Source organism: Cyprinus carpio, chromosome A7, assembly GCF_018340385.1.
Source record: "Cyprinus carpio isolate SPL01 chromosome A7, ASM1834038v1, whole genome shotgun sequence".
Lineage (NCBI taxonomy): Eukaryota > Metazoa > Chordata > Actinopteri > Cypriniformes > Cyprinidae > Cyprinus > Cyprinus carpio.
In genome coordinates, this window is record NC_056578.1 from 23,602,899 (window position 1) to 23,622,137 (window position 19,239).

General features: G+C 36.9%; 1 protein-coding gene across 3 annotated transcripts in view; it reads right to left on the reverse strand.

Annotated features, from left to right (window-relative positions):
- Nucleotides 1–19,239, reverse strand: part of LOC109107407 (ranBP-type and C3HC4-type zinc finger-containing protein 1-like) — a 302,509-nt gene that overhangs the window by 72,288 nt on the left and 210,982 nt on the right. The window lies entirely within an intron of this gene.

Genomic DNA, 19,239 nt, shown 5'->3' on the forward strand with positions numbered 1-19,239 from the left:
ATTTGAGTTTGTGTTGTGCACTACTGTTTTAGTTTTAGTCGTCATTTTTAGGAAAACTAAGTCCAATCAGTTAGAAAAGATATAGTAACTTCAAGCCAACTTAATAATATAGATATTTAGGTCCTTCTAAAAAAAATAGCATATTATGATAAAAGTTCATTATTTTCCATAATGTAATGATAAAATTAAACTTTCATATATTTTAGATTCATTGCACACCAACTGAAATATTTCAGGTCTTTTATTGTTTTAATACTGATGATTTTGGCATACAGCTCATGAAAACCCAAAATTCCTATCTCAAAAAATTAGCATATCATGAAAATGTTCTCTAAACGAGCTATTAACCTAATCATCTGAATCAACTAATTAACTCTAAACACCTGCAAAAGATTCCTGAGGCTTTTTAAAAACTCCCAGCCTGGTTCATTACTCAAAACCGCAATCATGGGTAAGACTGCCGACCTGACTGCTGTCCAGAAGGCCATCATTGACACCCTCCAGCGAGAGGGTAAGACACAGAAAGAAATTTCTGAACGAATAGGCTGTTCCCAGAGTGCTGTATCGAGGCACCTCAGTGGGAAGTCTGTGGGAAGGAAAAAGTGTGGCAAAAAAACGCTGCACAACGAGAACAGGTGACCGGACCCTGAGGAAGATTGTGGAGAAGGACCGATTCCAGACCTTGGGGGACCTGCGGAAGCAGTGGACTGAGTCTGGAGTAGAAACATCCAGAGCCACCGTGCACAGGCGTGTGCTTTTGAACCAGAAACAGCGGCAGAAGCACCTGACCTGGGCTACAGAGAAGCAGCACTGGACTGTTGCTCAGTGGTCCAAAGTACTTTTTTTCGGATGAAAGCAAATTTTGCATGTCATTCGGAAATCAAGGTGCCAGAGTCTGGAGGAAGACTGGGGAGAAGGAAATGCCAAAATGCCTGAAGTCCAGTGTCAAGTACCCACAGTCAGTGATGGTCTGGGGTGCCATGTCAGCTGCTGGTGTTGGTCCACTGTGTTTTATCAAGGGCAGGGTCAATGCAGCAAGCTATCAGGAGATTTTGGAGCACTTCATGCTTCCATCTGCTGAAAAGCTTTATGGAGATGAAGATTTCGTTTTTCAGCACGACCTGGCACCTGCTCACAGTGCCAAAACCACTGGTAAATGGTTTACTGACCATGGTATTACTGTGCTCAATTGGCCTGCCAACTCTCCTGGCCTGAACCCCATAGAGAATCTGTGGGATATTGTGAAGAGAAAGTTGAGATAAAGATAAAACAAATAAGAATAAATGCTGCGTGTGCACTCAGCATCGCTCGTGCCGCGCCTACAATTTTATTTTTTTACTTAAATTATATGAAAGCAAGTAAAGAAGGCTTGCTTTAAAATCATTGAAGTTGTCAATTAATGAAGCTCTTATTTACATTGTGTGTATTTTGTTGATTATAATGAGAGAACTTGAGTTTAAACATGAGGACGTTTTATTAATCCGTCCATTTTTTAGAATTTCAATGATTTAGCTAAATCATGCAGGTTAAATTTATTCGTTTCTTGTTTTAATTAGGCCTAAATAATGCGAACAAAATTATACAGTGCCTCACGTTTTACTAAAATAAAGAAAATGATTTATAAAACACGCATCAATTTCTTAATCAGTGTACAGACAAATATATTTTCCCAAGAAGTTGTCTGTCAAAATAAAGGACAGTTAACGAATAACAAAAATGCATGTTGTTTTATTGAAGGAATTTTAAAATATAAATTAAAATATAGGCCTAATATATGAGAATATTGACATTTTGCATATTATTCCATGTAGCCTAGCTCACTAAAATAGGCTACCACTTTTAATGCTCCGATGCAAAGTAAACCACAATTTCTTTTGAATATTATAACACATAATTCATATTATATAAATAATACTGCACACCTATTAAATGTGTCAAATCTAAAATATGGTGTAATACTGTGTAGCTTAGAGAAATTATAAGCACAGGCTCAGGAACAGGCTTGACATTTATCCTGCTTGAATTTGTTCTAAGAAATGCACATAACTTCAAAAGTACCAAACTTTCATCTGTGAATATTAAATATTTTAACTACAGTGTTTTTCTTTCATTTTCCCTGACTGCAGCCGTCAAATGTAACATCAGTGAGGTAAAGCTGACGTCTATTTGCGAAAATGTGCTTTAATGCGCTTGTTTGATAACTTGTGATTAAAACGCCACTCAGCGGTCAAAAGCTGCAAATGCACTTTGCAGACGCCGCGGCGGCGGCGGTACGAGCGGCGGTAGAAGCAAAGTTTTGGATGGCCACCTACTGTAGTAAGTGTTGCTAGCATGTTTTAGAATATTCCTAGCATGATTAGCACACTATGGCATATTTTACTGTGTTGCTAATAGTGCATAAAATTTTTAAAAAATGTCACTTCCTGTTGCCAGTAGGTGGCACTATGTCTATAATCAAATACGGGCACGTAGTTGTGTTCAGGACAGGACTCTTATCAAACTTGTTAAATTTGGTTCAGATTGGACACTGCATGCCTGAGTTACAGTAAGTTCCTGTTTCACTGCATTAATAGCATGCCTTAACACTTAGCTAAGTGTTGCTAGCATGTTTTAGTAGGTTTCTAACATGTTGCCAGTGTATTTAACACTTGCTGACACTTTTGAATATGTTGCTAGGAGTCCATAACAGTGTTAAACATGACACTTCCTTTTGTGTGTTGCTTATAGTCAATCATAGTGTTAATATGGGCGTTTTGATTTTTTCAGGAAGGTGGTGTTATGAATAATGTTGATTTTGGGAATTGTCGTGTTTTGCTTGCATGAGTTACAGCAACTTCCTTTTTCACTGCATTAAAAGCATGCTTTAGCACTTAGCTAAGTGTTGCTAGCATGTTTTAGTAGGTTTCTAACATGTTGCCAGTGTATTTAGCACTTGCTGACACTTTTTAATATGTTCCTAGGAGTCCATAACAGTGTTAACCATGTCACTTCCTGTTGCCAGCAGGTGGCGCTATGACTATAACTGAATTTGGTCATGGGTGTTTGTTCAGATCCTGTTGGGTTTTGGATTTTATACCAAGAGACTTTTTTGTAGGTAATGGTGTGTTACACGTACGTGAAACGTAGCTCAAGGCGCACTCTGTTGAAATTTAACAGGTGGCGCTATCGAGCCATTTTGCCACACCCACTTCTGAAACCTATATCAGATGTAAATTTTCGCCAGTTCTGATGCGTGTGCAACGTTTCGTGAGTTTTAGAGCATGTTTAGGCCCTCAAAAATGTGATTCATTGCGAAGAAGAAGAAGAATAAATGGAGCAATTCCAAGAGGGTCCTCGCACCATCGGTGCTCGGGCCCTAAATATAGCTGCAAGCAGCGATGGTGGGCCCAAGCCGTCAGTGCAAATACCACCCCGGTGGCATCAGGAGAACAGTGTAAAGTGGGCACATAAACAGTAACCCTCTAGCACAGGGGTGTCCAACTCTGTTAATGGCAATCGACTGTCCTGCAAAGTTTAGCTCCAACCCTAATCAAACAGAGGAGGCAGACCCAGCCCTGGCGCTGCTCTGTCCAGTACGTGCGCTCCATACTTACATAGACAGAACTCAGTGCTTCAGGCCCTCAGACCAGCTCTTTGTTTGTTACGGAGGTCAGCAGAAGGGAAAGGCTGTCTCCAAGCAGAGGTTATCCCACTGGATAGTGGATGGTATTGCCCTAGCTTATCAGGCTCAAGGCCTGCCATTCCCACTAGGGGTGAGAGCTCACTCAACTAGGAGTGTAGCCTCCTCCTGGGCATTGGCGCATGGCGCCTCGCTCACAGACATCTGTAGAGCTACGGGGTGGGTGACACCTAACACATTTGTGAGATTTTATAATCTCAGTGTAGAGCCCGTGTCCTCCCGGGTACTCGCCCCTTCGGGCCAGTAAGAACCTGCTCGGTGTCAGTTTGTTTGGTGAGCGGTTGTTATCCAAGTGGTTGGTGGGTGTTATTTTTTTGTGTTGTGAGTTTCATGGTTCAGAACCCTGGGTTCCTCCAGCACTGTTGATGTCCAGCACTTGTGTGCATGCCCCTTCGGTCAGCCCTGTGTTGGACTAGGTGCTTCCATGTGTTGTGATTCCCCTTTTTCTGGGCAATCCCATGTGTGTATTTCCACAGTAAGTCTCCTGGTAGCATGTGTCTTTCCCTTGTCAAGCACCTTGCCAGCTCTGTCTTTGAAAATTCCACCCTGCGGGCTGGGTACCTCGCAGTTCTTGTGTATCAGCACCTCATGGTTGATACCTGCCTTTGTAAGTCCTCCCAGGAGCAGGCAGCCTGCTAGCATACATCCAGCTGGAATATGCTACCCAGTTCATTCTGTGTCAGGTATAGGCCCTCACTCGAGCTGGCCTCATGACAGGGTGCTATCACTCACACGGGTCACTGGAAGACAGCCATGTGGCGTTTTGTAAGGGAACCCATTCGTCAGTCTCTTTCTAGCGTAACGTCGACTGTTCCACTGAACGCCCGGATCACTGGGCACAGCTCCTCAGTGAAGACTTGAATGCGAGTTGCTTGTGCTGCTCCTTATATACCCACACAGCGGGGCGGAGCTCGCGATGCAAATCCCGCAAATCAAGGTACACTGTATACCATTGGCTCATTTTGTTACCACTTGAAAGTGATTGGGCTCTCGGGCAAGACCCTATTCGTCAGTCTCTTTCTGACGTTGGGTGCCCTCCTTCAGGGAACGAGGGTTACATACGTAACCTAGACGTTTTATCTGTTAACATTAGTTAATGCAATGTGAATTAACATAAACATTTTGATTAACTAACATCAACAATCTTTAATAAATGCTGGAAAAATATATTGTTCATTGATAGTTTTTGTCAGTTAATGCTTTTACTAATGTTAACAAAATAGACATTATTGTAAAGTGTTATCAAAATCTTCAATGGTTTATAAGCATTTTTTAAAATGATTTTATCTATAAGGATTTGTGAAATATTACAAAATATTTTTATTAATACATATGTATCTTAATCTGAGGACTTAACTGTTTTAATGTTACTTTTAAACTATGAAAAATTTAAACAGACCCAGCCCCCCCCCCCCCTCTCTCTCTCTCTCTCTCACACACACACAGTTAGCATAAACATTCACCCACCTCATTTATTAAAAAAAAAAAATCACCCACCCCCCTCCACTTTCTCACATAGAGGCAGAGTGCAGAGTTCCTTTTTTGCTGTTATTTTAATAAATCACCATGGCAAAACTGTTCAAGCTATCCAAAATTCATTTGCAATTTTAGTTCCTCATTGTTTTGGCATCATGTAGACAAAGTTTCGTGTGCATAGTGTAATTTTCCTCTGAGGAGTATGCATTAATTCACAGCTATATTTTTCCAAAAATTCATATTCAAATCAAAATAGCCGACTTCCTGTTGGTCGTAGCTGATGACTGTGAATTAAGAATGTTAGGGAACTATGTTCTAACAATGTTATCACTAAACATTTTTAGAATGTTTTTAGAGAATGTTAAACTATCTTTTGAGAGAACATTCTGGGAACAAAAATAAAAACTACCTGCTAAAAAACATTGTAAGAATGTTACAGCATACTGTTTTAAGAATGTTGTCACTAAACAATTTTAGAATGTTTTTAGATAATGTTGTTGTATCTTATAGGAAAATGTTCTGGGAACAAAAATAAAGCTACCTGCTAAAAACATTTATAAGAATGTTACAGCATACTGTTTTTATGTTGTCACTAAACAATTTTAGAATGTTTTTAGAGAATGTTATTCTATCTTATAGGAAAATGTTCTGGCAACAAAAATACAACTACTTGCTAAAAACCTTTCAAGAATGTTACAGAATACTGTTTTTACAATGTTGTCACTAAACAATTTTAGAATGTTTTTAGAGAATGTTATCCTATCTTTTGAGAGAACGTTCCGGGAACAAAAATCAAATTACCTGCTAAAAACATTATACAAATATAATGATGTTCTAACAATGTTATCACTAAACACTTTTTGAATGTTTTTAAAGAATGTTATCCTAACTTTTGAGAGAACATTCTGGGAACAAAAACAAAACTACCCAATAAAAACATTATAAGAATTTTAGGGAATGATGTTCTAACAATGTTACCACTAAACATTTTTAGAATGTTTTTAGAGAATGTTATCCTATTTTTTGAGAGAACGTTCTGGGAACATAAGTACAACTACCCTCTAAAAAATTGTCAGAACGTTATGGATAGACGTTCTAACAATGTTATCACTAAACATTTTTAGAATGTTTTTAGAGAATGTTATCCTATTTTTTGAGAGAACGTTCTGGGAACATAAATAAAACTACCCTCTAAAAATTTGTCAGAACGTTATGGATAGACGTTCTAACAATGTTATCACTAAACATTTTTAGAATGTTTTTAGAGAATGTTATCCTAACATTTAAGAGAACGTTCTGGAAACAAAAATAAAACTACCCGCTAAAAACTTTGTAAGAATGTGAGGAAATGATGTTCTAACAATGTTATCACTAAACATTTTAAGAATGTTTTTAGAGAATGTTATCCTAACTTTTGTGAGAACATTCTGGGAACCAAAATAAAACTACCCGCTAAAAACATTGCTAGAACAATGCATGGTAATGTTCTTAGAACATATTTAGAACAAAAAATTTCTAGCTGGGTGTCTTCATGCATATTAAAATCTCCAAGTATTATAATGTTAGCGGAAATTGTGCTGAGTTTTGTAAGTAGATCGTTCATTTCTGAAAAGATGACTGAGTTTTGTTTAGGAGCCCGATAGATGAGAAGTATTGTCATTGGGAAAAAGGATTTACACTTAAATGCAAGGCATGTAAAAGAAGACAATGTTAGTGGGGGGGGGGGGGGACAGAATTTACAAATTCTGTCTGTGTATTACAGCTAAGCCACCACCACGACCACTGCTGCAGGCTTTCTGCAGGTAGCTGTAACCAGGGGGACAGGCATAATTTAACACTGAGTAGACTTCAGGCTGGTGCCATGTTTCTGCACATAAAGTTTAATCCCTTATCCATGATGTGAGGTAGGTCATCTCTATAGAGGCCGTAGTACACTGGAATTCACACCACATTTTCTGTCCTGCCTGATGTGCAGGGATCTCATGATGTTTCCCATACAGTCCAGCTTTGCATGCAAATATCTAGCGGTGTTTCCCATGTTACTAACATCAAGAGCGACACTGCTCTGATGATGTGGCAGATGTGTGTCAGTGGTCAAGATGGATGAAATGGCTGAAGCAGAGCAGCCATGCTGATAGTAAACAAACTTTTGACGGGAACTTCTGTGGATATAACACGGTCATCGCAGAAGTGCAAATTCTTTGACAACTGCAATGCACATTAGAATGGTACTGTTGTTGAGAGTCAGCAACTGCGGAAAGGAATACTTGAGCTTCATGCCGATCGCCAAAAAGCTTGCAGTAGCAGCGCTAAACGACAAAAAAAAAAATCCAGGTGTTCACTCACTGATAGCGAAAAATGACCAACAATCAACCAATGTTGGAGGGGATAACAGTAGGTGAGTAGACAGCCCTCAATTCGATAATAATCAGGATTTGAAATGAACATTTTCACTCACCAGCCAATCTGGCTACTACATTTTTGAATTATCAGCAATTCATATCTTCTACTAGCCAAAAAAAACAAACACGGAAATAAACCAACAGCTTGAGGTTGTCTACACTTGACATGACAAAAGCGATCATTGCAAATAATTTTGTGTCAGTACTAGGGTGTACAATATTGACAAAAAAAAAAAAAAAAAAAAAAAACAATATCTCAATATTTTCTGGGATTTTATTGATTAAGATAATTACATGATATTTTGCTGAGTGTGTTATTGTGCTGATATCTTAAGAACTGCCATGGACAGGTGACTTCTAAAGTTTTTGATATTCTTCATATTCTGTGTGGCGGTCAGTTCACAACATTGATAGAAAAAAAATATATAAATAAATAAAGTGAAGTGAAGTGACTGACATACAGCCAAGTTGTCAGGATAGTCACTGGAGGCAGAGGTAAGTGAATTCAACACAATGTTTATTTCTCACAAGAATAAGTGCATGGTGAGTAGAAGGTGATTTCAGGTGCGGATTCTGTGCAGATCACTCGTTGAGAGGCGGGATGCAGGTGAGAACGTCCATAGATGAGAAGTCAATGCCACACAATCCCGGATTACTAATCCTTGTCCCTTTTTTCTTTTACAGGAGAGAAACTGTCCAGCGAGCTTGACGGGAAACACAGGAGAAACCGGAGATCGATGGGAAATCAGGTAACTGGGATGGATCGGGAATCCTGGAGACAGCAGAACAATGACACAAAGGTTAGATATGCAAAAGTACTTATACGTTACGTCGTGGAGATCTGGGCTGCGAGGCAAGTTGGGGACGGAAGCATGAGGTCTGTTCCTGTTGGAGGCTTGACGGTGAACTGGGGCTGAGGTGAGTGTCTTATAGTGCCTTGATGGGATCGTTGATGATGACCAGGTGAGGGTGATTAATACTCAGGGGACCGTGAACGTTGTGGATTGGTTGGGACCGGGCTTGCCTGGTCCCTGACACAAGTATGGTGACCCATACTCAGAATTCATGCTCTGCATTTAACCCTCTGGATTTGATTAACGCGTATTCGCGTTATGAGGCATTTTGTCCTGATAACCCCCGAAAAGAACTTAAATTACACTTTCAGTTTTGATCGTACAGATAAGAGCAATACATCAATCGAATCTGTAAAGGGTCTACTTTTATTTGTATCCACACATAATATTAACAAAACTATGTGCATTTATAAAATAAAGAAAACAAACAGAGTGCGCTGTCTGCAGCCTTGGTCTGTGGTGATCTTCATTCGGAAACGCGTCATTAAAATGAACTGTAACTCAGTGAATACTCAACACAGAGACATGAGAGATAGATCTATAGAAAGCTTGACATGTCTACTTTTAAACTGAGCAAGTGCTACCAAAAACAAATATTCTGTGATAAAGTAATCTATATGAAAACAACGCGATGTCCATCTTTCATGTCTCCCTTCATTATATCTAATGCGACCACGCCCATGCGCTGAGCACACTATTGATATTATAATCTTGAAGCTCGCAGCGGGTAACCGCCCTCATCAGAGCAAACAATGCAGCGAGACTGTACTTCACGTTTTTTAAATGTTACTGTTCGCGTCGCGCTGAGAGGAATAAGACATAATTTGCCTCAAGAAGACCGCTGATAGGAATAAGATTTGGATTACTTCAGAAAGAACAACGAAGCGGCTTGACCCAGCAGAGATAAACATGAGTAAGTCTTTTTTATTATTAATCTACTTGTATTAGTTTTCATATAACTTGTACACATTTTACTAGTTAGACTTTTTCCAAACTATAACTCCTGACTAAATGTATAATCAGGTGAAACATTATGATGTTTGTGAATTTTTCATGATGCCAGGATGTTTTTTTTTTATGTTCTATAACATAGACAGCAATATGATATAAAAGTAATATGAGTTATAATGTTGCTAGCTTAATATCAGTAAGAATGATTAGACAAAACTTTACTGAGATAGGCTATTCTCTGTTCACGAATATAGCCATATATGTTTATAACTATATATATTGTATAGGCCTTCATACAATATAACTAAGCTTCTGTTCATCAATATCTGCTCTGGTGTAAATAATAATAATAAAAAAAGTCTATCAAGTAAGCTGTAAATAACACTGACAATAAATGTTCTATGTGGTAATTGTGTTCTTTTTTTTTCCTGTAAATTACTAATAGTATCAGTGACCATCACAATAATGTTAATAATGCAGTTTATTTGCGTAAACATCATGCTTACTTTTTTTATTTCAGATAAATAATAACTTGTTGCAAAGCGAGCCAATGCAAATAAGCAGCCCACTCAGGAATCTGGAACACAGCTAAGACCAAGCGAGGCACACACTCCCATCTCTTCAAAGTCTCTTCAAAAAAGTATGTCCTTCACAGCACATAAACAATATACATTTTGGAAATGCCAGGTGTGACATTCATTTATATATTTCAACATGACACATGAGCCTGCATTTATTTGATCCAAAATACAGAAAGTTGCATTTGCTAAAGCAGTAATATTGTGAAATATTTTTGCTATTTAAAATAACTGCTTTCTATTTGAATATATTTTAAAATGTAATATATTTCTGTGATCAATTTTTCAGCATCATTACTCCAGTCTTACTCCAAGTGTAACAATATACACTATACCATTTAAAAGCTGGGAGTCGGTGTATATATAAATATAATATATATATTTAAACTTATTGATGATAAATACAATAATCATGTTAGAAACAACAAAAAAAAAATCTCTTTTCAAAATTAATAATAATAATAATAATAATAATAATAATAATAATAATAATAATAATAATAATAAATGTTTTTTTGAGTAACAAATTAGAATATTAGAATGATTTCTGAAAGATTGTGTGACTGGAGTAATGATGCTAAAAATTCAGCTTTGAAAGTCAGCTTTGATTGTTCCTAATAAACTGTTTAACTGCACTCGCAAGTGAATCTCAATTTATTTTGTGGGATAATTTAAATATATTCTAAATAAACTACAAACCTAAAAATATATACAAGTCCTTCTCAAAAAATTAGCACATTGTGAAAAAGTTCATTATTTTCCATAATGTAATGATAAAAATTAAACTTTCATATATTTTAGATTCATTGCACACCAACTGAAATATTTCAGGTCTTTTATTGTTTTAATACTGATGATTTTGGCATACAGCTCATGAAAACCCAAAATTCCTAAACAATAAAAGACCTGAAATATTTCAGTTGGTGTGCAATGAATCTAAAATATATGAAAGTTTAATTTTTATCATTACATTATGGAAAATAATGAACTTTTTCACAATATGCTAATTTTTTGAGAAGGACCTGTACATTTATTTTGTCCTCACATTCTTTCTTGTAACTCTTCCCTCTCAGTCACTCACCTGCCTGAACGGCTCATTATGCAGCTCATTATGTGGGTCTTTGTCTTCTCAGGTGTGTATCACACAAATATTCATGATAGTTGACGCCTACTCGCATATGCCCTTTTGAAACAAAAAGTGTCTTAGAAATTTTAAATGAATCTATTGTTTTCTGTGAGTGAGTAAACAAGATGATTTTCACATTATTTTGAAGCAAAAATTCTAGGCTACAAGATCCAGGTTTGACAGTCTTGTGAACAAATTCTCTGTATGTGTTTTATAACCTTATTTCAGTGACTTCAAAATTGTGCATCATCTTTTGAGTCAATTTCTTACATTTAATCAGTCAATTATAATAATAATAAATGTAGGCTGTTACTAAACAAATGAAATCAGTATCAAGAAAATTAATCTTTGCAGAAATTGCATATGAAGTAGCATTTAGATGTATTAACACACTGGTTCTCAACCGGTGGGACACTCTCCCGGGGGGGGGGGGGCAAGTAGGCTACAGGATGGGAGGGAGAAAAAAAAGAATTGCTATTTTTTTTTATCACTAAACTACGGTCATAAAAAGTTATAGTTTTATATATACATAACTCCTAAATAAAAATTAAAATGTGTTTGGACTGATTTAAAAAAAAAATGTACAAATTTGACTGGTTTGTCGATAGTGAGTGCAAATGCAGGTGATAAGCGGTTTTATTAAGCGAGTCACTGAGTCGTTCATTTTAAACGATTCATTCAAACGGCGCTTCATCAAGAATGAGACAGATGTTTGTGAATGGGTCAATGAATCTTTGACTCAAACGATTTGTTCAAAACACTGAATCATTCAAAACTCGATTGAGTGTTGCTGTGAGATGCGCTATGTTCTGATCTTTGTTTGGATTCTTTGGATCTATTTTTGCTGCTAAAATAGACCAAAACAGTCATTATTTCGTCTAAAATGTTAGTGACTTAATATTATTAACTTGTTTGTTGAACTGTCATATCAGTGTCACATTTTCAATCGCGAGGTGATGGTAAATTAAGTGATGGTTAATTGTCAGCTCTCTTGGTCGTCAGGTCGTGTGATGTATGTTGCTGAACTGTATTCAAATGTTATAAATATAAAAACTCCACATTTTGAAATTTAACTGCAGTATGTCAGTTTAGTTTATTTGTGTGTGCTGCCCTCATTTGTTTGATTTCTCCTCGAGAAGCTGTGCAAGCCTCAAAAGTTTAAGGTACTTGCACCCTGACTGAGTCCGAAACTGTCGTATTCGTTTTTTCATATTCGTCAATTGGTGGCTCTCAATTGTCAAAAACACCCCTCAAAATATTTGCTACGGATGCGAAAAAATGCAGAAAATCGAACCATCCGAATTCATTTTTATGAAAGACGGAAGATTCAGAGGCTGCAAACGTATAAAACGTGAGGTCGTATTTAGGTCGTATATATATGAACGAATAAACTAGTCAGAATATAGACTACAGTTAAAGCTTTCCTTTAGTTTTTGTGAAATGCTCACACGCACATACACAGCCACGCACACACAAACATGTTTAAATTCAATTCAATTCAATTCAAGTTTATTTGTATAGCGCTTTTTACGATACAATCATTGCAAAGCAACTTTACAGAAAATTAAGTTTCTACAATATTTAGTAGTAGCTTATCAGTGGTGACTGTCAGTTCATGTGCATATGGCAGAAATGTTCAGAAAAATCAATAAAAGACGTAAACAAACAGACGATTAACACTATTAACAGCAATTATGCAATCAAACTTATAGCAAAAATGTGGAAGTTCTGTATGTTGTCTCTGGGTTGGCATCATCTGAGGTCCTCTGAGGGGTTGGCATCATCTCTTCTCAGGTGTTCTAGATCCAGACTGGAGCTTGTGTAAATCCTAGTTACCACGGGATGTAAATCCCGTGGCAAAGCAGAGAAACAAATAGAAACATAATTAGCGTAGCTGCTGTTCCAGCCAAGGCAAAATTAATTAGTTTAACCCAAGCTAAAGAATAATAATGCACATTTGATCAGATATAACTGCAGTCCAAAATTATGAGATGCATTATTTGAATGCTTGGCCAAAAAGGTGTGTTTTTAATCTAGATTTAAACAGAGAGAGTGTGTCTGAACCCCGAACATTATCAGGAAGGCTATTCCAGAGTTTGGGAGCCAAATGCGAAAAAGCTCTACCTCCTTTAGTGGACTTTGCTATTCTAGGTACTATCAAAAGTCCAGCGTTTTGTGACCTTAGGGAGCGTGATGGGTTGTAGCGTGGTATAAGGCTAGTTAGGTACGCAGGAGCTAAGCCATTAAGAGCCTTATAAGTAAGTAATAATATTTTGTAACTGATACAGGACTTAATAGGTAGCCAGTGCAGAGACTGTAGTATTGGGGTAATATGATCATATTTTTCTTGACCTGGTAAGGACTCTAGCCGCTGCATTTTGGACTACCTGTAGCTTGTTTATTGAGGATGCAGGACAACCAGCTAGCAGTGCATTACAATAGTCCAGTCTAGAGGTCATGAATGCATGAACTAGCTTTTCTGCATCAGGAACAGGTAACATGTTTCGTAGCTTGGCAATGTTTTCTAAGATGGAAGAATGCTGTTTTTTGTAACATGGGAAATATGATTTTCAAAAGACAAGTTAGACAAGTTACTGTCTAATATAACACCCAGATTTTTGACAGTAGAGGAAGTAACAGTACATCCGTCTAATTGCAAATTGTAATCTACGAGATTCTGTGTAATGTTTTCTGGTCCAATAAGTAATATCTCTGTCTTATCTGAATTTAATAGGAGAAAATTATTGGTCATCCAATCTTTTACATTTTTAACACACTCTGTTAGCTTAGATAATTTAGAAGTTTCACCTGGTCTTGTTGAGATATATAGTTGAGTATCATCAGCATAACAGTGGAAACTAATCCCGTATTTTCTAATGATATTACCAAGGGGCAACATGTATATTGAAAATAGCAGAGGACCTAGGACAGATCCTTGTGGCACTCCATATTTTTACTGGTGATAAATGAGATGACTCCCCATTTAGATTAACAAAGTGGTAGCGATCGGACAGGTAGGATCTAAACCATCTTAAAGCCTGCCCTTGGATACCTGTATAGTTTTGTAATCTATCTATGAGTATGTCGTGATCTATGGTGTCGAACGCAGCACTAAGATCAAGTAAAACTAGCAATGAGATGCAGCCTTGGTCTGATGCAAGAAGCAGGTCATTTGTAATTTTAACAAGTGCAGTTTTCTGTGCTTTGATGGGGCCTGAAACCCGACTGAAATTCTTCATAGAGATCATTTTTTTGCAGGTAGGAGCACAATTGAGCAGACACAACTTTTTCTAAAATTTTAGACATAAATGGAAGATTTGAAATGGGTCTGTAATTTGCCAGTTCACTAGGATCTAGTTGTGGTTTCTTAATAAGAGGCTTAATAACCGCCAGCTTGAATGGTTTTGGGACGTGACCTAAAGATAACGACGAGTTAATAATATTGAGAAGCGGTTTTTCTGCTACAGGTAACAACTCTTTCAGTAATTTAGTGGGTACAGGATCTAATAAACATGTTGTTGGTTTAGATGCAGTGATAAGTTTATTTAGCTCTTCCTGTCCTATAGTTGTAAAGCACTGCAGTTTATCTTTGGGTGCGATAGATAAACCTAAAGTATTAGACGCTGTAGAATCTACATTTGTTATTGTATTTCTGATGTTATCTGTTTTATCAGTGAAGAAATTCATAAAGTCATTACTATTTAACTGTGAGGGAATATTTAGATCGGGTGGCGTCTGGTTATTTGTTAATCTAGCCACTGTGCTAAATAAAAACCTTGGATTGTTTTGGTTGTTTTCTATGAGTTTGTGGATATGCTCGGCCCTGGCAGTTTTTAGAGCCTGTCTATAGCTGGACATACTGTTTTTCCATGCAATTCTAAATACATTTATGTTGTTGATAAATAAATAATAATAAATTGTTGTAACAGCAATATCTCCAAGTTTTGTTTTTCACTGTAAAAATGTCATGATTTGCCAATGCAAAGAGAGTACCGTCACCTTTTCCCCCACTTCAAGCACTGATTATAACACTAACAAATCATCCTCCTGGTGACTTTTTTTATTTTATTTTTTTGTCAAAAGTGACAAATCCAGCGACTTTTACTGGTGTTTTTGGAGACTTTTGTGGCGTTTGGAGACTCGAAAGCACGAATCACTCTGCAGTTAGGCCTAGTGTGCTCAACGAGCAGCGGGTGCTGCCGTGAGCCCCTCTCCCGTCCAAACTAGACCTCTGGCATGGCCGCATCAGTTGAGGGAACTGCGACATGTTCCCCAGCCTTGCAGAATTTATCACTGATGCAGGCACGTCACACGATTTCTCCTCCCTATTTCAATCAGCGTCTGAGCACCTGTCAGCAATGAGAAAACAATTTGCAACATACTTTAAAGAGAATTATCACTCTTTTGCGTGGGTTCGAGATCCGTTTGTGTGCACAGCAAACGAGCTATAAATTGATATGCAACTGCAATGAACCAACTTTGGGGGGGCCCAGCTTGCAAAAGGTTGAGAACCCCTGTATTAACATGTTAATTCAGCTCAGAAGGACATGGAATGCTTTAACCTGCAGTTACAAATACAAAAATAATGTTTTGATATTTTAAACATGAAATCTTGAATAATGATATTTGAAATTATTTAAAAAATGAAAAGATACTTTAAATGTGAAATTAAAATCACCAGTAGGTGGCAGCAAGTCACTGTTAATAAGTGAGTCATTGTGACTAAACCGAATCATTTCAAATGATTAATTCAGGAACAGTTGATTAATTCAGGATTTTTTAAGAAACAACAACACTTTTCATGTGATATTGATTAACTATATGAATTGATATAAATATACACATTTTCCGCACCCTTATCTTGAACTATTTGATTTTGTGTTCTTAATGTATTGTGTTCTTAATGCATATTAATAGACCTAATGCATATTAATAGACTGAATCGTGTGGTGAAAGAACGCAGTCTAAATGCGCACGCACACTAAGTTAGTCTAACTAGACTTCATGTCGCATATGTGTGCACTCTGTAGGTGGGTTTTGTTTGGTTTTTGCATATAATGTGATGATGTCTCATGAGTTCAGTATTTACGCTAAACCTGTGCAGATTTGGCTTACATATACTTCCCCAAGAAATTAATGAGTGAACATATCTTACAAAAATGTAACCCGCCAAATTGGCTAGGGATTTGACAGTGTTACCCACCGCAGCTGTTTTTATCCGCATTTGGCGGGTTGGCAGGTGTTAATTTCAAACCCTGATAATAATCTATGCAAAAAGAAAAAAAGAAAAAAAAAACTGTTAAAACAACTGTTAAAAAACAAGCGCAAGCATCCTCTCACTTCAATTTGAAACAATCCATTCAAAAAATGGTTAAAAACTATTAAAACAAAGAAATTATTACAAGTTCCAAACTTATTCTGTCAGATGGTTTGGGTATGCAGAACATTCACAGCTTATATGGACTGCATGCCCTTGATAAGTTTTGCTCATGATCCTTTAGTTTAATTTCTGTATATTGTATAATACCTGGTTAGGTTAGCTATGAACTACAAAGCAAACGTAATATTTAGCGCAATCCTGATGTGTTCTTGATGGCTCCCACACCTCATTCTACAAACTAATAATTACTTAGAATAAAAGAATAAACTACTTATTCATGAGAATAATTTCCATCCATCTTCTTTTCTGTGTAATATGTTTAAATATGTCATGGTATTGTATTTGCATGAGCCACTCGAAGAGAATCTGCCTCATTAGAACATTGATTCATTTATGCAGCGAACACAGCCGTGACAAAACCAGGCAATAGTGATGATAAGTGCTGCGTGGCTCTGGTTCATGTTAAAGTGCAAGGGGGCCACTCTCCTCTGATGAAGAAACCCATTTATACACTGTCACACACAAGAGGTCATCCCTCTCAGTATTCTTCTATTGACCCAGGTTGTTCGTTTATTATGGGCAGCTTTTTTATTGAAGGATGATTACCCTGAGTGATGTCAGGCTGGAGGAGAAAAGATCGACCAGAATAATGGCATTCCAGAGCGGGGGAGTCAATGCACTCTCTTTCTTTCTGTGCTGTTCACAAATGGAGTCATATCCTCCCCTCATCCATTATGTACAGCTGATCAGCCTTTCCTGGCATCTATGGATTTGATAATCATCCCCATGTCCATATTAAATATGTGACATAAATTTCCCCATAGGGGCCTGTCAATAGAAAGGCCACAGGAGAAGAGAGGCCACAGGAAAAAGGCTAAAGCAGAGAACACATTTTATATGTATGGAAATGACAGTATGATTTGGAGAGGTAAATAAATATGTTTTAAAATCAAATAAAAAAAGGGTGCCACATAGTTAGTTGATCCACATATGAACTTGGTCAATACTAATCTTATATGCAGTACTGGATTAAAAATACATTCTATACAGACTAAAAAGCTGCCCATAATCGCTCCCAAAATGAATTCAACGGGTCATCTTGTTAATGCTATAAAAAACATAAAATTTCATCATGAACATACATGAACAACATCACATTAAACCAGATTCCAAATTCCAAAATGACATTTCCCTTACATTCAACTTCCAAAAGTGCATTCATCTTTGCCATGTTACATTCATTTAGTTGACTTGTGCTATACACTGTATAAACAAAAACATTAATGGCATTAATAAAACACTTACACTGACAAGCTATGCAATATCGCGTTCATAATCGAATGCGACTCATCTGCGATTATGAACGCATAATTGATTGATCACAGAACCGGCTTTACTGACGAGATGCGCATGACAATCACATGCAATTTATCGTGCAGCCCTAAGTTTGTTTGTTGATCACAAGTACAAAGTAGATGAGAAAAACTAGGATGCCAGGTGTATTTAAACCACCGCCATTACTGTCTAGAGTGTGTGGAATGGTGCGCTGTGATTGGTTGAGCGTATATATCATGTTTTGCAGAGAAAGGAGACTGGCGTTTGTCGAGGTTTGGAAAAAAAGAAAATGACCTAATAATCATCGGATATCGTATTTTGCATAAAATTAAAAATTGACTTTTCAATACCGACCAGGTACTATACTGATTTTGGCGGAAACTCATTTTTTTTAAAAAAATGGCATTTATTGCATTTTGGAACCAAACTTTTCAATTGTACTTTTTCAAGACATAGGGTGGCCATTGACATGGCAGCCTGGAAAAACAATTTCTCCAAAAGCTAATAGATCTGTTAAGGAGATGAGGTTGGAACTGTGGTTCACACAGGTGCCCTGCCTTTAATAAAGGCACACAAATCCTGTTTACTGGCAAATCTGTTATTCTCAAAAAAAAAAAAAAATGTTTTGTTGAACCATGTCTTTATCCCAGAAGCTTTCACAAGCCCATAAATATGCAACAACAGTACACAAGTATTGCTGAAGACCTGCGTGTTCATATATATATAAACTATTCTGGACTGTTGCTATTTTCCCTTTGATTGGGCATCCATCAGAGATCACTCCTGCACTCCTGAAAGAAGTGAGAAAGGGATAACATTACCTTTATAAATTATAATGGAAAACAAATAAAAAATGCGCTTTTCAGCGTGCAACCAAGTATATGGTGAACATGTTCATAGCAGCTCAAAGCCAGTCTCTCTCTAAGCACAGGTTGGCTTTTTAACTTCTTCTCTCCCTTGTCACTGCTATTGATAACAATTATTAGACAATATCAAATTGTCATGCTCCATTTGACCATTTAAATGAACAATGAGTTGAAAAGTGTATCAATATTTTACAGGAGAGTCATTTTTTTTTTTTTTGAGTTTAGAGAGGATTGGTGATGCAACAAAACAATGCCCCAAAGTAAACAAGTAAATTAACTAAAGAATGGTTGAAAAAAGAAGAAAATATGTGTTTCTCAATTAAGAGAACTGACAACATGTACTATTTTTGACTACTGTATTTCCAAAAACATGAAAGTTCACTTTTATCTGTAAGCATTTGTGCATTTCATCTTTACTCTATACTTTTTTTGTCTTATATATATATATAATAATAATAATAAGAAGAAGAAGAAGAAGAAGAAGAAATAAGAATAAAACTGAATCATATTGTAGACGTTTCTACAAAGGATGTTCCAGTTTCAAAATACTAACATAAAAAAAAAAAAAAAAACACTGTTATGGAGCTTTCTT